The sequence below is a fragment of the Bidens hawaiensis genome, unplaced genomic scaffold (genome assembly GCF_021521415.1).
Source record: "Bidens hawaiensis isolate Kalapana, Puna unplaced genomic scaffold, B.hawaiensis_p1.1 tig00009621_1, whole genome shotgun sequence".
NCBI lineage: Eukaryota > Viridiplantae > Streptophyta > Magnoliopsida > Asterales > Asteraceae > Bidens > Bidens hawaiensis.
Window position 1 is genome coordinate 572,380 of NW_027491721.1, and position 26,828 is coordinate 599,207.

The window sequence follows — 26,828 nt, forward strand, 5'->3', positions numbered from 1 at the left end:
AACTAGAAAAAAAACTATTAAAAAGTAAACATATATAACTAAAAAAATAAAACTAAAAACTAGAAAGTTAAGTTTTTTGGTCAATTTGTCGTTTCAATGCCAACGCCAACCCGAGCTCTTGTCCTTAAAGATGGCCAAGATCTCACTTTAAGAGGTCGAAATCTTTCCGCTCAGCCTCTGTTAAACGAAGTTTTTCCCCTTCTATCTCGACCGTATATTCACTTATTTTTGCCTCATTTTGATCTTCTCAATTTCCAACTCTTTAAAACTTGTAAACTCATCCTTTATAAAATTTAGCTTCGGGTTGTCGATTGAAGTCGATCCGATTCTTTTTCCCTTTGCTTATCCCTCCCAATCGGACGTTATGGTTCAGCCGAATCGTCATTGTGACATTCGTCAATCGGGTCACGATTTATTTGTTTTGTAAACTTTATTGATGTAAACCGCCCCGTTTTGTGTACCGAAACCTTTGATATAATAAAAATGATGGATTTTATGTTACAATATTGTTTTACACTTGTTGGGTCTTGAAAACATTCATTTCGGCCTTTAAAACGCGTAAAAAACACTTAAAACGAACTGAATGGACCAAAACTGCCATTTTTGAAAAATGAAAATATCAGATTTTACACCCATAGCGTAGCGCGACCAGACAACAAGTACTTGGGAGCGTAGCGCGACCAGACTGCAGGTCAGCAGCTCGTTTTTTGGTCATTTTTATGCATACATGTGATCAAAACACCCCATTTTCATGCAAGACCCTTTATGCTTGACCATTTCAACTTACCCTATATATACACCACCCTTTCCATCCATTAATCTCTACTACAACTCCAAATTCTCTCTCAAATTCAAAGATTTTAAGGTTATTTTCTTTGTGTTCTTGAAGGTTTGACTTTTAAAAGTCAAACTGAGTTTTATCTTTAATTCTAACTTGTTCATCTAACATTACTAACTCTTGAATATGGTGGTACAACATATATATAATACACACCCCTTGTTTCCTTTATTTGTTACTTCACCGACTCCGGTTGGTTAAGTTTCGAATGTCATAAGGCAAGGCTTCATGGAGGACTTCGTGTTCTTGATATATATATACACACACATAACTTATTATGCATATCATTTATACCTAACTTCTGTTCATTTTAGTTTGTTAGTCACATTTACAAGTCTTGGTATGTGGAATCCATCTATGAACTCATTGTGAGATGGAAACCGAACCAAACCGAACTTTTGTTAAAAAGACTTGTTGTTGACTTTTTTAGTTGTAGAACTTAAATATTTTCATTTGTACATTTTTATACAAGATCTATGATATATGGGTATGTAGAATCCATCTATGACCTTGTTGTGAGATGGAAACCGAACCGATCCGATTTTACTCGCTTAAGACACACAAGTGTGTTTTTAGCTACCAAGATTTGTATATTTCTTTAAAAATAGTTTACAAACTGATTTTAATCCTTTTCTTAAGTACTTGGAAATGTTGGATCCAACTTGGTCTCATAACATAGTTGGACCGACAAAACCGAACACTTGCTTAACGTACGTTGTTAGTTTTAAAATAATAGATCTACATACTTGGTTAAGTGTTATTATGTTTTAATGAGTTATCTCATAATAATTAATATTTTGGAAAGTTGACTTTGGGTTTGACCATTTGTCAAGACCCGAACCGACAACCCGAACACTCGTTAAAAAACCTGTTTTAGTATCTTTGTCCCAAAGGAACTTGCATTTTAGCATTTTTCCAACCTTATTACTTAACATTGGTTAAGTAAATATTAAGGTTAGATACTTTAACCCGGTTTTGAGCAAACTCACATTTTTAAGGGGTTATTATTATAAATTCTTAAATAGTTACATGCTAAACCTTGAACTTTAAATTGTTTACTTTTTGCAACAATTATTTTATTTAAAGATCTTCAAGGCAACCCTTCTAAATCCAAGGCTTCTTTTATTTTAGGCTTCATACGTTAACTCGTCGTTTCGGCAAATCTACAAATAATCAATCTTTCAAGTTTATTACTTGAATGTGAGTAACTTCATACCCCGTTTTCTATATTTTATTTTGGGGGTGACATTTCATCTTATCTAAACTAAATGTTTCATACTTGGGTCTTAAACCACAAACGTTGTTGTATACTTTACTTGAATAATTGCTCGATTTGGTGTTCTATGCTTAATTGACTACGTGTTTATCGCTTTTGGATGGTGGAACTATAAATCCTAGACCATTTGGCAACCCCTCATGGCAAGGTGTCGTTAACGTAATGTAATTAACGATAACTATAAAATCCTAAACTATTTGGCAACCCCTTATAGCTGGGTGTCGCTAACTTGTTAGCGATAACTATTTTATCCAAGTTTATAGCTATTATTTATGGTTTTGTATACTAGTTTTGTGGCTTTTCATACTATATATCTATTGTTCAAACTTATGAATTGCTCACCAACCTTTGTGTTGACAAACTTTATTTTATGAAATGTTATAGGTTTACATCTCGGTTGATTTGATGCTTGTGGGGAAAATAAATGTCAAGACCTTTAAGTTATTAGCAAAAATGAACAATATTTGATTTGCTAAATTATGTTATATTTTGTTGTATTTGACTCATGAATATTTGGTTATGTGACATTTTCGATGTTGTGAAACGAAATGAGTTTGTTAAATATTGTTGCTTTAAATAGTGTCATGCGCTTATGGGCAATCGTTGCACCCCGGCATGTTCCGCCGCCTTTGGTCGGGGTGTGACAGTCATCGCTCAACTCCATATTAAGATCTTGGTTACAACGGGCGTCTGAACCACCCGCTTTAAAGTCTCCACTTTCGGACGTTTTTGTCCGCTTCACCGACTAAACCTCTTTCGGCACCGAATGCCACTTCGAACACTGTCGAACAATTTCCCCAAACTTGTGGGTAGGGTAAGACATGCTTATGTTTGGCAACATATCGATCTTTTGCCATCTTGTAAATATCGGCATCATTACTACTACTCGTTGGATTATCCTTGGCATAGATGTAGAGACTTTTAAACCATCCCACATTTTTATTCATCTCCCTCCATTTTCCGTTTATGAAACCATGTCTCCGATACGTCGGGACGTGTAAATTTTTATGATATTTGAGCGTGACGACATTCCAAAAACTCGATCTCGTTTGAGCATTACCTAATAACATATAAATATAATGTAAAACGTAAACAAATTTAAACAATTGAGATCTTTAAAATAATTATAAAATTGTAAACAATACCCTTTGACACATTCTCGCTTTTGCTAAACCAAGCTCTTGCCAAGGCGATTGCTTCGGTAGGGTTCCACATGTTAACCTTTTCTCGAACCGAAGGTTCAACGGTTTTGGGTTAAGTTTCTTTAGGCCCCCACCTTTTTCGAATTCTTCTTTTTCTGGGGTTCGGGTTCGGGTTGGGTTTTCGATACCACCTCTAGAAGATCGTCATTGGTATGAAGGGTTGACTAATAATGGCTTGTCGTTGGAGGTATTCGTTATACTTGAGCCATTCAATGTGTGTTTACATAACCCTTTTTCCATCTTTTATATTTTAAGGGTAGCATGTATACCTTATTCACTTTTACTCATGTCTTATTATCACATCTATTCAAAACGTAATTCAACATATGTGTGTGTGTGATTATTGCATGCTCTATTATTATGCTTTATGTGCTTAAATATTTATTTCATGTTTGATGGTTGGTATCTCATCTTCATCTGTTCTCTCCTAGTATGATCATACATTTACCCAAGTACGTTGATTTTGTATCAATATGAACGGGTCCAAATCTATTTAATGGTTTACTTTATCATAAGATTTGTAATGCTTACCATTTGCATATGAATTGTGATTAGTAATTGATAGTGTTCAAGATCGAAGATATTAGTTTTATCTTAAGATATTTATTCAAAATATAAAAGTACGATGTATTTATTTTGTTTATTGAACTTGTGTATACGTTAATGTTAATGAAATTAAATAATTATTGTTACTTTAATTAGTGTCTTCGAGCTATTGTCCAATCAATACGTTACGCCTCGACATGTTCCGCCGTCTTTGATTGGGGTGTGACACCGGTGATGGTTTGAAGCTATTGAAAATGATTAAGTACAAATGATTATCTTCTTAGGGAAGAAAACCCGTAGGACACATAATGTGTGAACACCGAAAACACAAAAGGGATAAATAAAAGACTTATGTATTGCATAAAAGTGCAAAGACTATATTGTACGTCCCTCAAGTTAGCATCGTTAAATAATTTTGTTAGACAAGGATTTATGCGCTTTTATACCACATGAACGCAAACGTATCATTTTGGCTTTTAGGGGCACAACGTGCTTTCGCCCATAAGCCACGTGGACACAAATGTCAATTTAGTAGACTAGGGTTATCCCACTTCTCTATGTTTTATAATGTTACGGGTTCATACTTATCTTTGGTGGACTCTTCGAAGGTTCATAAATAAGAACGTTTTTAGCCAAATAAGGTTAGCAGTGTAGAAATTTGAATATTGTCCATTATTCCTTTTTATGATACACTAATTGAAATTGTAAAGTTAAGTGTTTTCGTCCAAACTTTGCCATTGCATAAGTCTAAAAAGTTTTTTTTTTGAACGGCGACTTACACACCTATCTATTTCCAATTGCTAAACGAGAGAATTCTATAACATGTTAGAATTTGAACCATGATTATCTCTCTAAAAACAAGAACCTTCTAACACCCGTCTAAAGCTTATTTAATATCTAAAAAAGTATTATATACTAAAGTATTACAACAGCTTATAAGTATAGTTTTATAATAATTTTCATACCATAATTGATTATAGCTAGTAAAATTTATAAAAATAGAAGTGCTTCTCATTACGAATTTACGATCAATGATAATGCCTTAAATATCTTTTGCAACTTTGCAAGTATTAACAGTTGATTTAGATATTTGAGTATTAATAAGTTAGTTCGGTTAACTGTCAAGTCAGAAAGTATATTAAATCAGAGATGAACAGACGTTACAAATTACAATTATATGTTACAATGATTAGAGGCCTTAAAGTCTGGACAAACTTTAAAATTACACCATTTTTGCTAAACTTACTCCATGCTAAAAAAAATATACCTGAGACTTTTTTCCTCTCAAGTACTACTTTTTAAGTGATTTTGATTGATCCACAGTAGACTTTTTCGTCAATTATAATAAAAAAAAATTTCTAGTTGGAGGTTGGAATTCTGTTTTAAGTTGTCTATCTCTTTAGACAGTGTAATGGTCTTCTGTTATTTATTTCTAAAGCTAAAACTGTAGATACTAATAAAATATGTTAAATCATGTCTTTTGGTTCATGTTAAATAACATATATATTGTATCATGCTAAAATTAGCATCAATCATGTTTTAGTTCACAACTTCATATTAATATTGTTTATTATTAACATATTAAGTCATACCGTCATATATAGCTTTAGTTTCAAATCATATAACAATTTGGTCAACAGTTTTAAAAACAAAAAATATACATTATTTATGTATTATATATCAACTGGCATGGACCACATATATGTATGCTATTACACAGTTAAAGTGCAATATACATATATAAAAAAAATATGCAGTTTTTGAGGACTTTAATACATTTATTATAACGTAGTTTTGATGAAAATAAGCAAGTGTTTTGATGAAAATAAGCAAGTGTCATGTGAACCCTGTTGTGACATTGAAAAATAACGCCTCAAAAGTCTTGCTCCTGAGCTTTTCATATATTTATTTATTCATTCTAACATATATAATCATTTGGAAGATTAAGAAAGGTATGTACTTCCGTGTAATTTTATTATATAACCATATTGTTAAACGTACTCATGTATCAACATTATTTGTGTTTTATGCTATTCATTGTGTACAAAAATTCATGAGTTGGTATTAGTACAAGACATGCGGGTTGGGTCGGAGAGCAGTCAAGTTACAACGGGTCCAAGTCAGACTGGGTTCTTGTTAAAACTAAGGGTGTCAATCGTGTCAGGTTTGAAGGTTGGCGTGTTAATAGGTTTCGGGTTGACGGGTTGGCGTGTTGAGATTCTTCAACCTTAACCCAACTCATATATTTATTCGTGTCATTCCGTATTGACCCATTTAAATTTGTGTCGTGCTCGGGTCGTGTTTCGGGTCAACCCATTTTACGTTCTTTTATGAATATGAGTAATACCTAGTAGCTTAATAATAACCTAAACAATCAATTACTTTTATTCATATAAAATATTTTAATAATTGTATGATATATCTAATTGTTTTTCACTACAACAATTGTTGCCTATCCAGACAACTATTTTTGATGTTTTCCCGACGACAAGTCGTCGGTATAATGTTAAAAATCTTGTTCTAACAAGTTGTCGGGATAAGTGTTGTCGGCATTGCCTCGTCCCGATAAAAAAAGAAAAATTTTTCCCGACGACATGTCGTCGGGACATGTATTACAAAAATCATTAAAAAAAATCATTTATTCAATTATAAAAAGAAAAAGATTTAATATAAAAACATTTAGAAAAATCAATTATTCGTTTATAAAAAGAAAAAATATTTAATAATAAAAACCTATACCTACGGCATGTCGTCGGCATAGGTAAATGCATTACTGAAGTTTTGCTGCTAATGCCTCCTCGGATTGTTTGCCGGAAAACTTTATGCCTTGCCGGAAAACTTTCCGGAGACAAGTTTGACGATATAAAACGTAACAAACGCGAGACACAACACAATGTCAAACACAATACAAGCAACAAAGGCATAAACAAAATAATGATTTATTTCTCATTAAATTGGTATTAATCGGTATACATATTATATACAAACACGAGATACGAACAACGTCAAAGAAGAAATATAAACACTAAGGAAATCTTGATGGTGGCAGTTTGAAGGAGTTCTTAGCGGTGGTAGATAGTTTGACGGAGGCGGAGATGTTGACGGTGGCGTTTAACGGCGGTGGTGGCGTTTGATGGTGGTCGTTGAAGGTATTGGCGGTGGTGGCGTTTGATGGTGGTCATTGAAGGTGTTGGCGGTGGTGGTCGAAGGCGGCCTAGGTTTAGTTGTTGTGGGTTGAAGGTGGTGGTTGATGGAGGGTTTGGTGTTAATGAAGGAGATAGATGGATGATAGAGATTTATTAATGAAATGGAGAAGATGAATGAAAGGAAGAGTGTTACTAGCCATTGGATCAAAATTTATCAAGGGCCATAAAACATTTTCAATTGATCACCCGGATCATGACTTTTCCCGACAACATGACGTCGGTATAGGATGAACTAATACGACGTTGTTTAATTGAATGAATAAAAACTGAAAGGAAAAGGAAAAAAACAAGTTTGTCCCGACGAAATGTCATTGAGATAGGACTCCACAAAAATAATAGCGGGTAAATTTCACTTGGGCACGTAACATAAATTATTTTCAAAATATTTGTGGAAACTTATCTCGACGAAATGTTGGTGGGATTAGTTTTCATATTTATAATTTTTATTAGCGTTTTATTTATTATGTATAATATTTATAAAAAAAACTAAAAAATAAATTTTATTTTTCTTTCCCGACAACATGTTGTTGGGATTAGTTTGTATATTTTTTAAATTTTTTTTATTTTATTTATTATGCATTATGTTTTAAAAATAATAAAATAATATTTTTTAATTCTTATTTGTTTTTTATTTATTATACATATACACACACACACACATACACATACGTACCTACATACATACACACACATACACATACATACATACATACATACATACATACATACATACACACACACACACATAAACACATACATACATGTATACATACATACATGCATACATATATACATACATACATACATACATACATGCATACATACATACACACACACCCACATACATACATACACACATGCATACATACATACATACATACATACATACATACACACATATACACATACATACACACACACACATACATACATCCATACATACATACATACATACATACACACATACACCCACACACATACATACACACATGCATATATACATACATACATACATGCATACATACATACACACACACACCCACATACATACATACATACATACATACATGCATGCATACATAAATAAATAAATACATACATACATACATACATACATACACACATATACACATATAGACATACATACATACATACATACACACACACATACACACACACACACATACATACATACATACATACATACATACATACATACATACATACATACATACATACATACATACATACATACATACGTCATAGCCATTGGATCATGTTAATCAATGGTTGATATTTAAATTTACCAAAAACTGACATAATTTTATAGAATTACTCTTTCACCACTATAACTGACACAGTTTCCTAAAATTGTTCTTTCACAATATGTTGTAATGACACATGTCAAAAATCTATTGGTTCTTATTATTCGTAGGAAACTCTTTATTTTTAGTTGAACCATTTTCATGCATACATACATACACACGTTGTCGGGATTTGCTTTTCTATCCCGACAACATCTCGAAAGGATTGGTTTGTATATATATTTTTAAGTTTTATTTATTTTATTAATTTATTATGTATTATGTTTTTCTATCCCAACGACATGTTGTCGGGATTTGTTTGTATATATATATTTTAAGTTTTATATATTTATTATGTATTAAGTTTAAAAAAATGTAAGAAATAATTATTTTTCTATCCCAACGATATGTTGTCGGGATTTGTTCGTGTATTTTTTATTTAATTTTTATTTATTATCTATAAACTTTTTGAATAAAGTAAAATTAAGAATTTGTTTTTCTATCACGACTACATGTTGTCAGGATTAGTTTGTATATTTTTTTAATTTTTATGTTTCTTTATCTATTATGTATTATGTTTTTTTAATGTAAAAATAAAATTCGTTTTTCTATCCCGACGACATGTCGTCTGGATTAGTTTGTATATTTCTAATTTTTATTTATTATGTATTATGTTTTTTAAAAATAATGTAAAATTAAAATATATATTATCTGTCCCAACAACATGTTGTCGGGAAAAACATAAAGTCAAAGTTTCGTTTATTCAATTTTCTTTTGGTGTAATAACGGTAGGCACGTGGAATGTGCAGTCAACATTTTTTGAGTTTACCTATACCGACGATATGTCGTCGGTATATGGTTAGCTATACCGACGACACGATGTTGTCGGGATAGGTGTTGTCGTGATAGGCTCAAATTCTTGTAGTGAATTTGTGTGTTTATCTTTCATTCACAATTAACAAATTTATGTTCACATATTTTTCTCAAGATAAGAACAAACAAATACAAATAATAAGAGAATGTATAGACGAATAGGACTAATAATAAAAATATTGGAAGTACAGAGTGGATAAATATTTTAAAAGTAATTTGTTTAATTTTTAAAAGTTAATAGATATATGAAAATTTATAAAATCAAAATATTTAACTTTAAAACTTAAAAATCGAACACTTCTTATATCTAAAATAAAAAATATAAACTTCTCTAAAATTTTTAAACGGGTTAACAAGTCAACTCACTTTTTATCTGGTCAGGTTGGGTTGACCTATTTTTTAAACAGGGTTCGGGTTGACCTGTTTAAGAAAATGGGTCGTGTCAGCCAACCCAAAATCAATATTTTTCGTGTCGGGTTTCGGGTTGTGGCATGAATTGACAGCCCTAGTCAAAACATGTTTGATCAAAATGAGCCTAGGTCATTAATAAAACAAACAAATATTAAATTTGTGTGGTTCAAGTGCTACATAATTTACATAATTTACAAACTTATTACCTAGGCATAAAGTTATAAGCTTCTAACCAAATCACAAACTTGCAACCAAGATATCCAATTGCAATTGATGTAGAAACTCGTAATCGATCTTCATAATATATTGATACTAATGTTTGATTTGCAATTAGCCTTCATTTTTGCAACTGGTTTGTTAGTTTTTTAATCATCAGATTTATGCAGCTTCACACCTCCAAAGCAACATCTGATGCATGACAAATATGGATGATCCCCCTTGGACCACTCGGCACTATCCTTGGGTACCCGCGGTCTTGGAGTTTCTCCCCTAACAACTTTAGAGGACCCTAAGTACCGTAGTTAGCATATTCTTGATCAAGTGTGAATTATGCATCTCCTAACCCAAATCAGATTCAAATTTTAATCTGATCCTTGGTAATTTTAACTAAAACTTAGTTACTTGAGTTACCCTAAAATCACTAAAGTTATGTATTGTGAGGCTTTAAGAAGAGTGGTAAAATGATATTGGCAGAGGTTTAAAGCCCTCAACACCATGGCATGGAGGGACATCAAATTTTTAACAAGGCTAGAGTGGCGGGGCCCAACTTTCTCTCTCTCCCACACACACACAAAACATGATAACAAAACTTTAAATCACAGTGAGGTTATAAGGTTAAAGTCTCGTTGCCCAAGTGACAATAATATGATATTTTAACTTTGGTTTTAAAGCACCTCAATAACATGGAGCCCAACACTTGATATGATTTTACCAATATTATTAATTACATTCTATTTTTTATAAAAATTGGAATTTGGTTTCAAGTAAAATTATTTTGATCCTTATTAAAGATTTTATTTTGATTTTCGGTGTTAATCTCATATACAATTCTTACCTGAGGATAGAATTGTTCTTTCACCTCTTTTTGTTTGGAAACAACATAAACATGAATGAGATGAAAAGACGGCTTTACTATGTTGTGTAAATAAATCCACAAGAAAAAAAAAATACATTATTTGTATGATTAGAGCGACACTTGTCAATGATAACAAAAAGCTTAGTATTTATGTATACCATATATGTGTGTTTCTTTAATACGATACCAAAGCTAAGCTTGTTTCACATGTTGCATGCATGCATGCCACGTGAATAACACATGTCTACGTGTAACAGTTTTAAGTCTAAATAATCTATCAAACATCAAAATGATTTAACCAAATTAAATCAAGGTACATTTGACCAAATATTAGGAGTATAATTAAGAATAATAAGATCATAATCTTAGGCTAATGTCTCCTGTCATCATGACACCATATAACATATAAAAGTCCCAAAATAGCATGAGTAAGCATATTAGTCACTATTTAATACTAATAATTTAATGAATATTTTAATCTTTCATACTCGAATCGGAAGCAGATTATTAGTCCGAATTTAATACTAATAATTTAAGAATACTTTAATCTTTCATACTCAAATCGGGTAATGCCAGCACACCTAGTAAGTCTCATCGTTTGACGATCACACATAGCTATGGTCCCTACAAATACATATTTTTTAGTGGATCATCCATGAAATGTTAACAACTATATTCATTATTCCAACAACCATTTGAGTTTTTTTAGGAAATATGAACTTGTATATATGTTTAATATGACATAAAATAACTAATGTTTGGAACCACCCAATACCCGGGTGAACCTTCGTCAGACGAAATATCAATTGTTCATACTAAATTTGATGCTCCAGATATAACTCTACTATCAAAAAAGAGATCAATTACTGTAAGGAATTTTTTTAAGTCAGGTTCGTGTGCTCCCGACTTAACATGTGTATCTTTAGACGAACCAAATGTCTGTGTGTATGCTGGTTTTCGTCTAACAATTATGCATGCCTAACCCGAGCAAAAGAAAATGTTTATACGTCAGCTCATGGCGTGTCCTACTTCCGTGTTTTTAGATTGTAGGTTAATTTGTATTTCTAGTGTCATAAGAGCAGTATGAACGTACATTCATGTCAAAACGGCCTAGCTCTCAATACTGAAGGAGTCGGCCTAACATATTTTTCTTTTAAAGTAATCAAGCTGGAATTGGCCACCCAAACACTTTACAACCATGTAATCTTTAAAACACTCAAAAAATATGCGGAGAACAAATTTTACAACACATTAAGGGGCTGTTTGTTTACATCTGAATGGAACCATTTAGATGTTTATATCTGATTCATTCAGACTTCAGATTGTTTTGTTCCAAACAGAAAAACGTCTTAATAGTTAAAATTAGGTCTGAATCATTCAGACTTGTTGTTGCTAAATGGAACAGATACTCATTTAAGTCTGAATGAACCAAACAGCCCTTAAGATCCTTTTACTCTTTACAAACTTCTTTCTTTACAAACTTCTTTGACACTCCGTGACTGATTATAATACGTGTCACTCTACCATATTGAGTCTATTGTTTGGCTTGCGACTAACCCAAACATTCAAGAATGTACAATCATTTGAAAGTATACATCTCTTCTAAATAAGCTGAATTTTATAATTTAATTGGTGAATATTATTTTGGAAGAAAGGGATCATTCTTAATTAACCAACATATTTATTTATTAATTATTTTTTTATGTATGAGCATAAGCACTTTCTAGATATGAATCCAAGTCCATGCATGTGAGGTGAGCAATGCATTTTATTACTATTTTAAGCAAATCCATGCAATGTGTGTGAATATGATTTTGCTATTATATAATCATGTAGTCCACATCTAATCATATATTAATAGGAAAAAAACAGTTTAAGCAACCCCATGCATTATTCTTTATGTGTAATCCAACATATATCATAGTATGTGTAAAACTTCATTTTTCTATTTTTGTCACAAACTTCTGTATTTTCATCCAGTAAACGCCATATTTTCAAATTAGATTTAAGAATGTAAAAGGCTATTTTCACCGCTTCCAGAACCCCATCCTACTAGTGAGTCGGAGTCGTCTATACAACCGGCCACATTTGGTACTCTTAAACTACTTTTATTTGGTCCGGCCGGTTGTATCGCCTAATACATATATTCAAACAAAGAAAAAAAGAAAGAAAATTATTTTTTTTCAAAATTTTAGTTTCTTATTCATTTATCTTATCACATCAAGCTACATCTTAATTGTTAACATTGCAAAATCACACCATGCATGATAGAAACTAGTTTCATCTTTTATCTTGAATTAGTTCAGGTTAAAACTATAGCTTATATCACTAGCTTTTTTATTTTTTGAACGACCAAGAATTTCACGTATAAACCTACCATTTTGGGGCTATGTCCAAAGTCAACTCTTCGACTGCCATGAGACCTACCCCCGATGTGCGGCAACCAGATATCCTTTGAATTGCCCCAAGTTGGAATCGAACCTGCATCTCCACCAAGGGAGAGCAGGCCTCATACAACTAAACCAACTTCTCAGGACGTTTATATCACTAGCTAGGTCGAAATGAATCATAATTAACACATTAATTAGGTTATTAAATCAAGGTTGAAGGCCAAATTGTTGGATTTTCGTATACCCTAAGACCAAGTGTAGTGGCAACGTTGCCACCAACGTTTTGAGGAAAACGAGGGGGGTACACCGCCCCCCTGCGTTATGGGTTTTTTTTGCAAGCGTTGTATACAAAACGCATGAAATGGCACACAAATCAAAAAAAGAGCCGTTGGGGGCCATAAAGCCGTTGGTTTTTTTTTTAAATTATATTAATTATATTTATACTATATAAACAAACCATATTCATTTTTTTAACATATTCCTTCCACCTCTACACCAATTATATCTTTTACACAAATATTTCTACCAAAATGTTTCCAAACAACAACCAAAATATTCTCGGTTTCGGTCAATATGCTCGTCAAGGCAACCAACATCCACAACCGAACCAATCTACCGCCCCGACGCCAACCGTACCCGTCCCGCATATGTATGACTCGCAAATGGCCGCGTACTTTGCATTTCTACAAAACTCTATGCCAAATGCGGTGCCCGGTTTCCAAAACCCAACGACAAACATTTTTGCCGGTTCGGGTTCCCAACCCGCCCCAGAGACCGAACCGAGGTCGAGTTCGTGCCGGAGACACAATCCGTCCCGGAGACCGTAGGCGGTTCGAGCCAACGCGGACGTCCGAGAAAACACGGAAAGAAGGCCGCCGGCGAACCTCGGGTTAAAAAGACGGTGATAGCGTGGAGTATCGACGAGTGCGTACTATGTGCTCGCGCTTGGTGCGCGATATCGGAAGATGCCAAATGCGGTAGGTTTTTAAAATACATATATATTTTTTTAAATTTCTTATAACAAACATTAAACTTGTAATGTTTTTATTTGTTTTAGCGAACAATAAAAAAACGGGGGTATTTTGGCACAAAATTATAGAGTTGTTTCACAACCTTGGCGGGGACTCACGTCGAGAAAAAGATTCGTTACTGTCGAAATGGGGCGACATAAACAACAAATGCATGGCTTTCCATACGGTTTTCTCTCGGATGAATCGAACTAGGAGTAGCGGTGTCTCGGACGCGGAAGTCATGAAAAACGCGTTGACTGAGTTTCAACATAAGGTCGGCGGGACCTTCAACTACTTTGGCATTTGGAAAGACCTATTGAGGTTTCACCCAAAATGGGGCATGGTGTTGGATGTCGAAGCCGAAGCCGAAGGTGGTCCGCGTAAAAAAAGTTTAAAACATCGTCTTCGGTAGATCCAGACACGCCCCGTTCCGACGCTCGAAACTTCAACTTAAGCGATAATGACCCCGTGAATACTACCGAGATGCCTCGGCCGGGGGGTAGAAGAACCAAAGGAAAGGGGAAAAGGGGTCGCTTCGTCGTCGGCAACGGGTTCGAATCCCGAATTGGAAAGCAAATTCAAATTAATGAACTCTCGACTCCAAGATTTACACGAACTTGGAACCCAACGACTTCAAGTAAATTTGGACGCCGTCGACCTACTTAGAAAGAATGAAATGGACAAATACATCGAGGTTTTATCAAACGAGCTATCCGAAGACGACCTGATAGTCCAATCTCTAAAAGCCACTCGACGAGCGAAAATTTTAGAAAAAAATAAATAAGTTTTAGTTTTATTAGTATTATTTATGTATATTTTTTAATTTAGTTTTTATTTGGAGGTTTAATGTATTTTTTTTAATTTTATGTTAATTTATTTAAATGATTTAGTATTTAAAAAAACAAATAAAATTAATAATGACTGGGCGCCACGTGACGCATAATGCCTGGGGGTGAAGAGTTATGACTACAGCCTGTTTTTGTAAAAAACCATAACTCTGACTAGGCGTCACGTGGCGCATAATGCATGGTAGTGGAGCTTTATGACTAAATAGTAATTACACCTAGTTTAGCTAGCTAGAATATATAGGGAAAGTAATCAAACCAACCAAAGTGCAATACGTGGCGTAAAATGCGTATCTTAATATATAAATGTCACAAATCATACTTCTTTATCAATTGATGAGAAACATCACAAATTAGAACAAAAACTCAAGAAACGTTAGTTATCCAAGTCAACGGTTTTCCAACTCCAAGTGCAAGCCCATTTATATAATCCAGGCTCATTAACAACATGTAAAATATAAAAATAACGATCATTAGAAAAGAAACATTTATAGCAAATATATGTGTTTGATATTGAATTGACATCATATATTTTAACAATAAACATAAATAAGGTTAGATGAGCCACTAAGATTTAAGAAATTAAATCACATAGCAAGCTGTCTCTTTTACCAATGAACAATCAGATCCATGTATTATAGAATTATTTATTGCAATAATTGTGCATGATTTCATGATATTTGAATAAAAATTAGATCAACAGATCGATACAAGATTTGGATAATCTAAAATATATAACAACCAAACCATTTCTGGAAAGTTCAGGAACATAACTAGGAACACTAAGTGTATTTTGAGAGAAAGTGTTGATTAATTTAGATATACGAGTATTGTGCTAGATTATTCATAGACTGTTTATGTTATGAGTTTCTTTTTAACGTTGTTTATTTTGATAGTCAAATTTCTTTTACTCCTCGAGACTTTTTTCCCCTCATAATAGAGTGATAACTCTTTTTTTTGTTGAAGAATTTTTACTTTTTTAATTAAATTTTTTTAGAGTTGTCTAATTGAGTTGAACTTAAGCGAGCAGGAGCTTCGCATGTTGAGTTTGATTGGACTCGTGAGGCAAAAAGGACATGTTATTGATATAAACGTACTAACTATTACTTGTATATGATGATACAAATATATTTGCACAATAAATAATATATGCATATAACTATGATAAATATATAAACGATATGTTTTATTATAGTTAAAAATGTATAAAATTTAAAATTTTATACGATAGCCTAAACAAGATAGATAATCCAAGTTGGGTCCTAAACAAGATAGATATCCAAGATAGATAAAAAATTTAAAAATGTAATTTGAGGTTATACGATTAAAATTTAAAATTTAATAAATTGTAAACCAAGTTGGGTCCTAAAAATAAAGTTGGAAACGAAAGTAACTAATGGGCTCCGGTCTTCGTTTTGTTTTATCTGTTCATGCCTTGTAACGAGCCTTAGCTTTTATCTGGGCCTTTCTTTTGTGTTTTTCTTGGGCCTATAGTTACACTCTTTAACTTTAACCTGCTTCTCAGTTCTACTTCTCAGTATCCGTAAAAATAAGGGGATGGGGAATCTATACTATGGGTATGTTTGCCAAAGTAGCTAGTGGCTAGTGACTAGAAGCCCGTGGTTGAAAGATGGTAACTGGTAGCTGCAGTTTTTTAGATATATTTAAGTGTTTGACAGAGTAACCAGGGCTTTTAATAAAATGTATAAATGACCATAATGAGCATTAACTAAAAAAATAATATTAAATGTATATATCTGGAAGGTTATTGAAGTAATTTTAAATACTAAAAGATTGTAGCTTTTTTTAAATGCTACTAGTATGAGCTTCAAGCTACAACTTTTTCTCCTAACCTAAAGACTTTAAACTCCTTCAACCAAACAAGATTTTTTATTATGAGCTTTTTTTTAAAGCTTGAACCTATAATCTCCTAAAAGCTATCTACCAAACATACTGTCACACCCCGTCAAAACAGAAAATCCGGGCACGCAACGTTCATGGATTATCACAACTATTGATTGACATTGTGGTCCAACATGATGCTTGTAAATGCCACAAATTTCTTTTTGGTTTTAATTCCCTGAAAAACATACTTGAAAAGTCAACATAATGCTGATGAGCTCACATGTTTTAAAAACATAGTTAAATGATCAAACGCCAATCATCGTTTTATGTTTGAAAAAGTTGTTCTATGATTGCATGATGAAAAAAATATTTATTGTTTCCCTTGAAAACCTTGATGACAAATAAATATACGCGATGTGAAACAATATTCCTTGAAAGTGTGTATCCAAGACACGTTTTTTCAATGAAAACATTTTTAATTAGTTTGTGTCCATGTTGTGAAACTTCGTTGTCAAGTTTAGATTGCGTTTATGTATAATGCATGTATATTTGGTGAGAGTGTGTATCCAAGACACGTTTTACCGTTTTGGTTAAGGAGTAGAAAGAGAGAAGGTTAAATATGTTTTCCTATACTAGTGTAAGGATTCCTTGAAGGTTGAAACATGCAATTTTTACATTATGGCAAGGTGCATGCATGATGCATGTCTTTAATCCTTATTATCACAAAAGTGCTATTTGAATGTGGACAATATACATTTATCTAATCTTTGGAAAAGAAAAGGGTTTCACGAGTAGGTAGAATAAAATAATGGATGTGGTAGGCACTTTCTAACTTAGTTTACTCAATTTTTTTTTATTTTTTATTATTAATTTTTTTTGTGAACGATTAGTCTTTTAAGGTATATTGTGCGCACACTTTTTCTTAGTCTTTTTCACTATTTTATGTAATCATGAAAGGTGTGTGTCTGTCTTGACATCAAAAAGTTGGTCAAATTTACGTAACAGATTCCATTTTGTGTGCTAGGATAGAGAATCGGTTCTCCATCCCTATCTCTACAATTACACTAAAAACACTACATTTCTCTCTCTTGTTTAATTAAATAATATTTTTTATACCTTTATCATTACAGTTTTCTCTCTCCTCTACTCACAACCAATCCAACAAATATTAAAAAATAAATAGGGGAAACAATATTTCCCCAAATGTTTCCCAAAATTTACAAAAAATCACTACATTTCCCTCTCCACCCTATAATTTACACTCACAACCTCACCCTATAATTTACAAACTTCCCTCACATAATTATAGGGATTCGGATGAGAATGCTCTAAGCTAGTGTAGGTTAATTAATCGTTATATTTAGATTTAGATATAACTAAGACTTGGGTTTAAATGATTTGTAATTAGCTTACATGTAAAACTTAATTTCTAGTTTAGATTATATATGCTAATAGTTAAAACATCTAGTATAATTAGCATAAATCTTGTGTTTATTGTGCTCGCATACGCGCATTAAAACTATTAAGAGACTGTTTCGTAATATGCGTTCATTATGTAAGAATAAATATATTTTATATATTTTTTTATATGGCTATCATTATCATTTCTATTGTAATAGATCAAGATAATTGATTATACCTTATTATATATTAGCTTGGTAATTGTTGATGAGCCATATTACTCTTAATAGCTAATAAAGGGTTTTCCCTTGGGTGCATATATAAAGAGAATAAATTAACATCATAACATAATCTCACACACATAAGTAAATCATGTGTCTCCTCTCTCTTCTAAACCGGGTTTCTCTCAAGAACCCTAACCATCCTTAACTATACATCCCAAAGGGGAACTCGATCAAGATGACAAGCATGTCGACTACATCATACCCTGCTGCGGTTACTACTCTTCATGCTGTAACAGGTTCATAGGTTTAATATTTATCATGTTTTATATTACTTACATGAAGAACTGATCAACATGTGGCATCAGAATGATGTTGATTAATCAGTGCTTCATGTTTTCCGTAAATCTAGAATTGAATCAGAAGACATGGACTAAAACTTGATAAACCCTAATTTTTTAGGTTTCTTTTTTTTTTTCATATTCTATTATGAAAACAATACATGAAACTGTTTAAAATCGCTAAAATTCATATTTAGTAAACTTTAATATTTTCGAAATCTGTTAATTTCATGTTTAAAGATTTCGATTCCTATCTAATTGTTAAAATTTTCGATGATGTTCTTCGTGTTCATCATTATTATCGAAAATTATACAAATGTTGGTTCAAAATCTAGATTAAAATTTGTTAATGATTATTTAGGGAAATATTTTTTCAAATCTTGGATAATTTAGAGGTTTTAATATTTTCTTAAAAGATTTGAATCCCCTTAAAATAGGAAACAAATATAATTGTTAATCATTAAAAAGATTTGAACCAAATCTTATCATTATTAATTTAGTTAATAAAGATCATGGGTTAAGGGCTTAAACCAGTTTACGGGTTCACGGGCTATTTAAAAATCATGTATTATGGGCTTAAAATAGCTTATGTGTTCTAAGAGTTTATGAGTTTCTAAAATGGTTTGGGGTCATAACCCATAAACCCGAAAACTCACTAATACCGGAATCAACATATTCCATAAAACTCCATAAAATCATGTAAACACTCAAATACTGAAAAACCCACTAAAAGCCGGAAACTGGCAATTCTCGGGAACCCAAAATTTCCGAGAACTAATTCTGCAAAATAAGGTCTTACCGGAAACTTAAAAATCCTTACTCTAAATATTTTCCGTTATTAACTAATTAAATGTTTTGTAAACCTTAAATATTATAAAATTTTACAAAACATAAAGGCTTAACTTGAATGAACTTTTGATGTAACACTTCTGCCCAAAGGTGATGAGTTACATTTACCCTATCATTCAAGTATAACTGAAAAGCTTTTGTTAGTTTTGCCTAACATGATACAAATGTCTCATTTCTGGCCAAAGGTGATTTGTTATATTTTTATTTAGCAAAACTAGCCCGTGCATAATTGAAATAATTGTCTCGCTTCTGCCTAAAGGTGATGTGTTGCAATTGTTTTGCACATATACTTAAATAAATTTTAATTCTGTCCAAAGGTGATTTATTTTTTTGTTTAAGTAGAACTATTAGTTATAATCTATTAGTTTGATGTTAATAATAGACATATCACATCTTCAATAAAATATAGTGATCCTCATATTAATGATCCTTCATTAATCTAATGATCATAAACTTTAATCTATATTATTTTAATATCCCATAATATTACTCACTATATTTTCTTCCATAAATAACGATCTCATCCAAATCATCCACTCTAATCTTAATATACAATTGAATTTTGTCTCATAAAGAGTTTTAATAACATTTAGCTATTCTCAATTTTAATTATTTATTAAGACATGATATGACTATCCTACTGCTCTTTATAATAACAATCATTATATTAAAAACTAGAGCATAACAAATGGGATGCGTCAATCATAATGTCTCTTATAATAATGATAATCAATAATTTATTTAAATAAATGCTATCACAAGAGTTATTCTTGATTTAGTTTTTCTTAAGACTAATCAAAATAAGTCATAAGATGCATGCATTCTTTCTTGAAAATTCTAACTATAAGGTTAAATGGCATTACCGAATACAACATAATGTAAAATACCATGACCCATAAAATTAAGGGCTTACACATGGAAATAAATACATTTTTTAGTACATAACATATTAAAATTTTCAGCTGTACAATTTGGTGCCTTACGAATCAACTATAACACTCAGAAGTAACAAAGGAAAATGAGTATGTTGATCAGCAACATATGTACACGAAAAGAAATGTCTGGTGCTAGAAATAAGATCTTATTCAACTCACTACCACTAAAACCTAAAAGAGGATAATTCTAAGGTTCATAGACAAAATACAAGTATTACTTCCAGCTTTAGGTTTCTTAAAGAGAAGTCCCATTGCAAAAAATATGCCATTAGATTAGGCATAGACATTACAAGACTATCCATAATTCAAAAGAACAAGTGGCTAAAATTGATAGTTGTATAATAATGATATATAAGTCTGCTAATCCTAATATTCCTATTAACACATGATTTATTGAGTCTATTTCTATATGTTTACCCGAAATCAACAAATAACTAACATGAGTGTTAGTGACAAATTTAAATGTTAAGGCTATTAGAACCATGATAAAGTGTCTTTTAATTACACTTTATGATACCTTAAATATTCTGAAGATTAATCAGAATTTAGAATCAATACTTAAGTTACATTATAACAGTTATAAGGTTTGCGTAGCCAACATAAAGTCACTCTTACCTTAAACTCTTATATTATTTGTTATCAATATTTGGATTGAAACATTTATAAAATAGAACTAGATGATAATGTATACTTTCACAACTTTTGTTATAATTTTAACGAAAGACAAATGAGACCTATAATATTCATCTATTAAAACCAAATTTCATGAGAAATCATGACATGGTTGATGAGGGTGATTTTTTCATATAATCTCATTCTTAGTGATTTTAAATCATGTGTTAAATGCCCTAAACATTACTTGGCTTAAGGAATAAGTATGGGTCCACCATAAGTTATATTTCACTGACATTCGTGAAACTTATTCAAACATATTCAGACATAATTCTTTTATCATTTAAAATGCTATTTACTTGTATCTAATCAATATTCTATGGTCTGCGGTCTTAAAGAGATCCGTTCATATATACTTAATACGATTTTTTCTAAATATGTCCTTTAAGTTTATTATGACATCTGGACATTAATGGAATCAAATCACGTCTAACATATATATGACAGATGACAGATTCCCACGTCATGTACATCATTGAACTTCTCTTGTATTTTTCCTAGAGATATGAAAGATCAGTGGGAGCCTTAAGTGTCTCGATCATAACTTACAAGATTTGCAAGAGGCGGGGAAGTGAAAACTTGATATTATCTCAAATACACCTCTTGTACAAGACACTGCTCCATCATAACACTATTCCATCAAAACTTATCTCTTTAGAATTTACTACTACTCTTACAAAAGTTTCATTGTTGCTTAAACGTGGACAAATTCAGATTTCTTACTAAATTAATCCTCACCAAGAGAAACCGCAACAACTTATATTATTAACTTGTTTCTCTGTTAGAATCTATTGGTCTTTAAATACTGACCCTAAGTATGCTAATTTCCTAATGGTTTCTAAGGTTAGTGGGAGCAGTAAAAGTCTTTATAATGACTTGTTAGAAGTACAAGAGGCGGGAGGAAGAGAGATATTAAATTTTACTCCAATTACACCTCTTGTACACCATACTGCGCCAAATCTTACACACTTAGAATCCTGAAAATGATAGCAACCTAACTAAGAGCTAATCCATAAAACTGAGACTTTTAAAATTACCCAATAATCAACTTATAAGGCCATCTAGGTTTTAAAACCTACTAAATTTGATGCTTATGTAACCTCCCTAACTAAAGTTGAATTGGATGTTGGAAAGTTTAATGATCATACCCCTTATAATTAAACCATTATCATCAATCATAATTGACTCCATAAGTCGCTAACGTTTTAAATTTTTGTTGAATCACCTAAAGGTGTTCATAACTAAACTAAATCCTAACACAAACGTTAAGACACTAAGAAGCATAATTTATTATTAAAGGTTAGATTCAAAAGGGAATAAATCATCAAAGAATCTTATAACCTATATTATAAAACATTTCTTTGAGGATCATCACTGTTCAAGTAGCTTATAATAGTTAATGAGCTACGTTAGAAGAACATTAAAAAAACTTTCCCTAATAACTGACTTACATATCTACATGCTCATAAAACAACCTAAATGTTATAAACTAAAGGTTAATGAATATTTAGTCTATAAGTCAATAAAATCCATATATGTGTTAATGCAAACATCAAAATTTGATGAAATATTTATACAATTATTTTCATCAAAAACCAAGTGGATTAATGTACCTACCTCAAGATGAGTGGGAGCAACTAAAAACAAACTTTTCCTTATATAGATAACATTCTTCTTACAAGTATATGTTACATAAGTCAAAGCATTGTTCACACACTTTGATATGAAATATCTCAAAGATATCTCTTACATAATATGTTGATTAATTAAAACATTGTTGTTAATAAATGTTGTTGAATATTTATTAGTGGACTCATAAGTTTTATTAAACTCTAAATAACATATATATTGAAAACTAATTGTGATAACGTCAACTACCATGTTTTCTCAAACAGTAACAGTTTGATAGGTGTTGCATTAAATTTTGATATGAAATTAATTATTCGTTTATGAATGAATTGAGGAATCTAAATTTTCATATCGAATACATTTATGATATGCTTAAGGATCCTATAACTAAAGGTCTATTACCCATAAATATTATGAAAGCGCTTATAATCATGAGGGGTTTATTAATGACCACGTACAATTGCATATCGTACTATGAATGATTAACTATTAATTTTCCTTATCAGTTTTGATTTTGTACGTCTCTTAATATGTTCTGCATGCATAATGACATATAGACGAATTAAATATACAAATCAAACATTCTGAAGGGCTTACTTGAAAATTTTGATAATAACTACTTAGGTTTTAAATAAGGACTGCAGTATGATTAATGGGGGTCTTGAGCTGATGTTCAATTCAATGACTGTATTTCTCTGCTCCAGTTTGAGTTTAAAACTAAAATGAGTGTTAACTCCTGATCAGGCTTATCTAATACTCATAATAAATGATTACTCGGCCAAGTGAGAGAATGTAAGAATAAATATATTTTATATATTTATTTATATGGCCATCATTATCATTTATATAATAATAGATAAAGATAATTAATTATACCTTATTATATATTAGCTTGGTAATTGTTGATGGGCCATATTACTCTTAATAGCTAATAAAGGGTTTCCCTTTGGGTGTATATATAGAGAGAATAAATTAACATCATAACCTAATCTCACACACATAAGTAAATCATGTGTCTCCTCTCTCTTCTAAACCGGGTTCCTCTTGTAAGGCCCCGAACCCGGTAGCCCTACTTTCGCGTCGGATTTACTCATAAACACAGTTCTTACAAATCAGAGTTCATTAAAACTTTCGCGGAAAATAAAAACTTTCATGAAACGTTACAGCAATCCAAAACTTGCCTTAATTAAACATTCTTGTCTTCCAAAATAAACGTCAATTACATTAAAACATCTTGAGTCTTCAGATGCCAGTCTCTTATTCGCCCACCATGTGCCCGCTCAAGCTAGCTGACTCATTCTACTCACCTGCGTGCATACTAAAAGTCAGCTACGCTGAGTGAGTTCTAGTTAATCAAGCAACTTATCATACAACCACTACATGCATTATATACATGTCCGAAGACACTTAACCCACTGTCTAACCCGCTACTTCTCAACCACTTAATTATCCCTACAGCTTAGCCAATTAATTACCCCTACAGCTTAACCATTGATGCCACTTATGCCACTTGTGCCACTTTATGCCACTTGTGCCACTTTATGCCACTTGTGCCACTTTATGCCACTTGTGCCACTTTATGCCACTTATGCCACTTGTGCCACTTTATGCCACTTATGCCACTTTATGCCACTTATGCCACTTGTGAAACTTTATGCCACTTATGCCACTTTATGCCACTTGTGCCACTTTATGCCACTTGTGCCACTTTATGCCACTTATGCCACTTATGCCACTTTATGCCACTTATGCCACTTGTGCCACATTATGCCACTTATGCCACTTTATGCCACTTATGCCACTTGTGCCACTTTATGCCACTTGTGCCACTTTAATAACAAAGACACGCATAGACTCACTCTACCACGTGCTCACGTTATGCCCTAACTCTATTACTAGACCCCTATCCACTTCTATCACACTATACTTCTACTTGTCTATAACCCACTTCCTATCAGCACATTATTTACATACTAAGCAAGTAACATCAACAATCATACACACATAATAACGATGGCACGTACAGGCTTTCCCTATCACGCGCTCACGTTATGCCACTAACACCTTTACTAGACTCTTGCCACTTCTAACACACTCTACCTCTACCTGCCAATATCACACTTCATATCAGTTCAGTATTTACGTAATAAACAAGTCACATCATAACATTCATACACACTATCAACCACTTGGAATTTACTATCCTTGGCGATACGTGCAATATCCGAAGATCGTTCACGTACCGACAAGCATTATAAAATATATACCTCATATAACATCTATAGCATACACTTACCACTTAAGGTAAGTGTATTCACACTTCACATCGAGTATGCACACAGCCCCGAAAACATAGCAAGGAAATGGGGCTAGAAACTCACCTGAACTCTGCTTCTTCCTCTGATAGTTGTAAATCCCTTCTTTAACTGAGCTCGGCTGACTGTACAAGTTACACGTATCAATACTCGCCTGATCTAATCTGGTGGCCTAGTATTAGCTTACTTTTACTTATCGTTTTAATCTATTCTCTAATCGAACTTGACTTTAGGCGAAGTTAAACCTTAGGCGAACTTAGCTTTAGGCGAAGTTAAACCTTAGGCGAACTTAGCTTTAGGCGAAATTAAACCTTAGGCGAACTTAGCTTTAGGCGAAGTTGTCATCAGGCGAACTTAGCTTTAGGCGAAGTTAAACCTTAGGCGAACTTAGCTTTAGGCGAAGTTGTCATCAGGCGAACTTGGCTTTAGGCGAAGTTGTCATCAGGCGAACTTAGCTTTAGGAGAAGTTGTCATCAGGCGAACTTAGCTTGCAGGCGAAGTTCATCAGGCGAACTTAGCTTGCAGGCGAAGTTGTCGTCTGCAGCTACTGTTCGTTCTTAAATCCCTTAATCACCTTCGTTTCTTAACCAAATAACTCGATTTAGGTACCCACGGGATCGTCTGACCAGCGCCTACAAACCCCAACCATCAAATTGACCTAACATCGATGTTTAAAGGGTGCGATTTAGGCATATAGGTTACGGGTTCTTTTTATCAATCGATTAACCCATCAAATCATAACCATTTTCAGTAAGATTAGCTTTGTTGGATTCGTTTTTACCATACAAACTCAGATCTATCATTTCTCAAATCAACCCGAACCTACACGAACGATTTCTAACTATAAACGTACCTTGAACGAGTCGAACTACGAACACGGTTAAGCCTTGATGTTGTTTTGGTCCGTCACAACGTTCCAGCACCAACAAGCTCGGGTTTTCGCCTTCGGATCTTGGTTCGGGTCGTGTGTGTATGGAATATGTGAGAATGAGGAGTGATTAATGGTATTTATATTTAGGGATCATGGGCTTAAGCCCATGGACTCTCCTTCCTTCTTTCATAACCCAAGTCCATAACCCATATCCATTACCCAACACTAGCCCGACCCATACCAACTCCTACTCTATTTATTTATTTCCCGATAACCCGAGTAAACTTTCCCTCTATTATTAAGTAATACAATTAATATTATTTTGGAAATTTCGGGATGTTACACCTCTCAAGAACCCTAACCATTCTTAACTATACATCCTAAAGGGGGAGCTCGATCAAGATGACAAGCATTTCGACTACATCATACCCTGCTGCGGTTACTACTCTTCATGCTGTAACAGGTTCATAGGTTTAATATTTATCATATTTTATATTACTTACATGAAGAACTGATCAACACATTATACGCAAGCTTGTTTATCGTAATATAAAGTACAGTTACGCCTTTTACATGGTTCAGAGTCGTAATTCATATACACTATATAAAATAATGTATCGATTTTTTCATATATAAAATATATAAGTATTATTTTAATGTTCAAAATATAGTTTCATCAACATTCATGTGTATCGGGTATTTGTACGTGTGACAAGATAATTCCTATAACTACCTAAGTTATTGTTCCAAGTCTTACGCCTCCTTAACCAATT